This window comes from Sapajus apella, unplaced genomic scaffold, assembly GCF_009761245.1.
Source record: "Sapajus apella isolate SASKATOON/1434 unplaced genomic scaffold, GSC_monkey_1.0 scaffold49, whole genome shotgun sequence".
In the NCBI taxonomy this organism is placed as follows: Eukaryota; Metazoa; Chordata; class Mammalia; order Primates; family Cebidae; genus Sapajus; species Sapajus apella.
Genome location: NW_022436989.1, coordinates 11,509,321 through 11,513,910, shown reverse-complemented (window position 1 = coordinate 11,513,910; position 4,590 = coordinate 11,509,321).

Sequence of the window (4,590 nt, the reverse complement as noted above, 5' to 3'; positions counted from 1 at the left end):
CATACCTTATCTTTTTCAACGATGGTCAAACCACGGCCAAAATGGAGAGCCTGTGAATTTCTGTTTTTCTTTTCCTTTCCTCATTCTATTGCCTAGGCTGGAGCGCAGTAGCATGATCTCTGCTCACTGCAATCTCCTCCAGCAGGGTTCAAGCGATTCTCCTGCCTCAGCCTCCCGAGTAACTGGGATTACAGGCACACGCTGCCACACCCAGCTAATTTTTGTATTTTTAGTGAGATGGGGTTACCATGTTACCATGTTGGCCAGGCTGGTCTCGAACTCCTGACCTCAGGTGATCTGCCTGCCTCAGCCTCACAAGGTGCTGGGATTACAAGTGTGAGCCACCGTGCTGAACCAGGTTTCTGATTTTCAACATCCGTTAAATGCACAGCCTCCTCTGGTCTCTTATATGATAGTTTGGGGACGGATTGGAAAGAACTGGAATCAGAAGATGGAGAATGGGGATAGACAGGACCGAGTACTCAGTACATAAAGCTCCCCTTATGACAGAAAGCAGCCCTTTCTTCCAGTGTGAGGAGGCTGTTCCTGCCTGGCTGGAAGAACTATAACGTTCTTGCCTGAGGAAGTCCGCTCACCTTGTGTCTCCCACTTCTCATTGTCTTCCAAGACAGAACTAGGTACCAACATGTCCTTCATGTTATAAAGCCAACCGTGGACGGGAAATCACACACCAAAATAACAACAAGATTTTGCTCTTTATACTGGAAACAAGTGTTTGGAATACTTGTGGGAATGGAGTTTGAGGGTGCTAAACCAGAGTAGCAGGCAAAGAACATTTATTTACTAAGATACTCTGGTTCAATATGCTTCCTGGAGCAGAGGGAGGAATCTGTTTGTCTAGTTCATTGGTTGAATGAAACCTGGACTTAATGGCAGCCCATATCATTGAAGAGAAGCTGAGATGCCTGAAATCATCCAGCATAATATAGAAGCAAGAATCCAAAAAAAAAAAAAAAAAGGAATGTTGCTATGGATTTATTGTACAATAAATAAATAAATATTTTACTCACCAGTCCCCTAACTGGTCCCCTGAGAGAGACCAGAAGACACTCCCTTTGTCAAGGCACCGAGAGAGAAGCAGATGTCAAAAGCACTGTGGTGGCTACACTCCGTACATCAGGGATGCTGCTGGAGATGAGTGGACTCCCTCATGTTTCCCAAGATCCTGGGTGCCAGAGGCCAACGGCAGCACAACCACCAGTAAGGGAGAGGTTATCCCAGTACAAGGCATGGTGACCATGACCAGTCTGAGAACGGCCAGTCTGAGAATCAGCATTGCCTGCACATCAAAGATCTTTGACAGAAACTAACTGAATATGAGCTCTTAGGACAAATGAGATGGGCGGTCCTCTATGGCCCTGCTTCATCTAGTTGACAAAAGCAAAATTTTAAAAACTGCCTAGGTTTGACTTATACCATCCCAACAGAGAGTGTTGTACCCACATCCAACTCTCAGACCCAAATTTGGGTGCTACAAAAGTGGTAAATTCCTAATTCCAGCTACTGAGGGAGGAGAATTGCTTGAACCTGGGAGGCAGAGGTTGCAAGTTAGCCGAGATCACACCACTGCACTCCAGCCTGGGCAACAGAGCAAGACTCCATCAGAAAGAAGGAGGAGGAGGAGGAGGAGGGGGAGGGGGAGGGGGAGGGGCAGGGGTAGGGGGGAGGGGAAGGAGGAGGAGGAAGAGGAGGAGGAAGAGGAGAAGAAAAAGGAGAAGGAGAGGTAAATTCCCATCACTTCTTCATCTAACTGTTTAGTTGGTACACAGATGGAGGGGTGGCGAGTCTTGGAAAATAAAACAGGTGATTATAAGCTTCATACAGTGGTGACTTCAATATAGCAAGCCCACACAGCCCCCGGAGGAAAATGTTTTTTTTTTTTATCTCATTCCCAATAAGTGAAGAACTCCAAAAGCCACTTCGTCTCATCTGGTAAGGATACTTTTTCCCATCGTGTCCAGGGTTAGGTCAACTCTGGCTCCATGGCACAATCTGGTCTTCAGAAATCTCAATCACTTTAATGTTCTTCAGGACATCACCGTGATTACTACATTAATGACATCATGCTATAAGGACATACAAGGCAGAGATGGCAGTTATTCTAGGCATGTAAGGAACATGTAAATCTCATGAGTCCACAGAAGCCTGTGGCCTCAGGGAAGCATTCCAGGGAGTCTTGGTTGAAACAGCTCCTCCAACATGAAGGATGAGTTCCTACACCATGCACGGCCTCCTACAGGAAACAAGCACAACGCTTTGAGGTCCTATTTATGGAAGCAGCGTTTGTCACATGAGTGTGCTGCTCTCACCCACTTACGGGGTGTCTCAGAATTGAGCTAATTTTGAGAAGGGGCCCAAGGCAGAGGAGGTGCTCCATTTGGTTCGGGCTGCAACGCAATCTGTTTTGTCATCTATGACTCAGTGGATCTCATGGTGCTCAAAGTGTCGATGGCAGATTGGAGAGATGGACCTTACCAGTGACAAACGCTGTTAGGAGAATCAGTGTCAACTATAAGGGTTTTGGAACACATACATGCCTTATTTGTCAAATAACTATTTTTCTTTTGAGAAAAAAGGGTTGGCTTGCTCCTAAGCTACGGAAGAGACTGAATGGCTCAACAAGAAGTCAGATTACCACGAAGTCTGAGCTGCTCATCTTGAGCTGCATATTATTTTGATCCATCAAGCCACCAAGTCAGGTTCACCAAAACACGCAGCTCCACTGGAGACTGTCAGCTTTCAGGTGGACGTGCTGACCTGCCCTGGGTATGTAAGACATCTTCTGACCCCATCTGACTGCTTATTCAGTGGGCTCATGGACACAGTGACCATGCAGGCAGGGACTGTCTGCTCCATTTTTTAAACAATCTAGACGTCCTTGCCAAGGCTGACCTGGCCTTTCAAAAGCATTGCCAGCCAACTCTGAGCCTTCCAAAAGGTACCAAACTCAGGGGAAGTCCTAGACAACAGCCACCTGAGAGCAGGTTACATAGACCTCTCTCTCTCTTTTTGTTTTTAGACCAAGTTTCACTCTTGTTGCCTAGGCTGGAGTGAAATGGCACAATCGCGGCTCACCACAACCTCTGCCTCCTTCCCAGGTTCAAGTGATTCTCCTGCCTCAGCCTCCCAAGTAGCTAGGATTACAAGCATGTGCAACCATGCCTGGCTAATTTTGTACTTTTAGTAGAGATGGGGTTTCTCCATGTTGGTCAGGCGGGTCTTGAAACCCCAACCTCAGGTGATCTGCCTGCCTCGGCCACCCAAAGTGCTGGGATTACAGGCGTGAGCCACTGCTCTGGGGCGCCTGGCCAATGTAGACGTCTTTAATCACGTAGGATAACAGCATTTTGTCCTCACTGTAATAGGTAATGCTTCTGAACTTGGACTTTCTTTGACGCCTGTGCCTGCATTATCGTCCCAGGTCCGTCAGAATGCCTTGCTCACCGTCATGGTATCTTATACAATATTGCTTCTGACCAAGGACCTCACTTTACACTGAAAGAAGCAATGTGGTGGGCTAATTTCTGCCCCTCAAATAGCAGCTGGCCTTATCCAGTGCTGGAATGACCAACTGCAGACTTAACTATTGTGCCTGCAGGACAACCTTGCATAGAAAGGTAGCAATGGGGCCCTAAAATCTATAGAGTTTCTGTCAAACTCAAAGCTGACATATAGTGCTATTTGTCCTGGAGTCAGGATACATGGCGACAGGAACCAAGAGAATGGCACCTTTCACTAACCCTCAGTGACTTATTTGCAAATTTTTTGTTTCCCGTTCCTTCGCCTCTAGGCTTGGCCAGTTTGAAGGTCTTAATAACCAAGAAGGAACTCTTCCACCCCAGAGGATTCAAGTGTGGTTTAATTGAAGTAAAAATTGAGACCCTGGCTGTTTCAGACTCCTTGTGGCAGTGGGTGAATTGCAAAGAATAATGTAATGGGGTTGGCTGTGATGACCGTGACCACTTGGAGAAATGGAGTTGCTGTCGTATGATCAGCAGAAGGAGGTGAAAGGCAGAATTCAGTCATGGTAGTGCCTCTGCTACATGTCCAGTGGCAAACATTAAGAAGCTTAGATTCCTCAGAAATCAGGGCTATGCCTGACTAGCTGAGATGCTTGATGAAGGGAGAGGGGGATTTGGTAATGTCTATTAAGGAGAGTAGTCATAAATACCGATTACATCTTTATGGCCAGTCACAAAAACAAGAACTCAAACTTATATTTTTTTCTTGCTGTGTCATATATATGTATTTTATAAATAGATGCAAAAGTAATTGTGCCATTAAAAGTAATGGCAAAAAAAAAAAAAAAAACCCGAAATTACTTGGTGCTAACCTAATAATGAATTGTTCTTTCCTTTACATTTTTTTCCTCTACTATTTTATATAGGACAAACTAGTGGTAGATAATTTAGTCCGTAAGATACAGAATGTTGAGATGAGATTGTGACAGAATTAGAGGAATGGCTATCTCCCAGAGCTCCTGGGCTTGGACCTGGACACAGAAAATGATGATCCTTTTGGATGTAATAGGGAATGTCTTTTCTTTTCTTTTTTTTTTTTTTTTTTTGA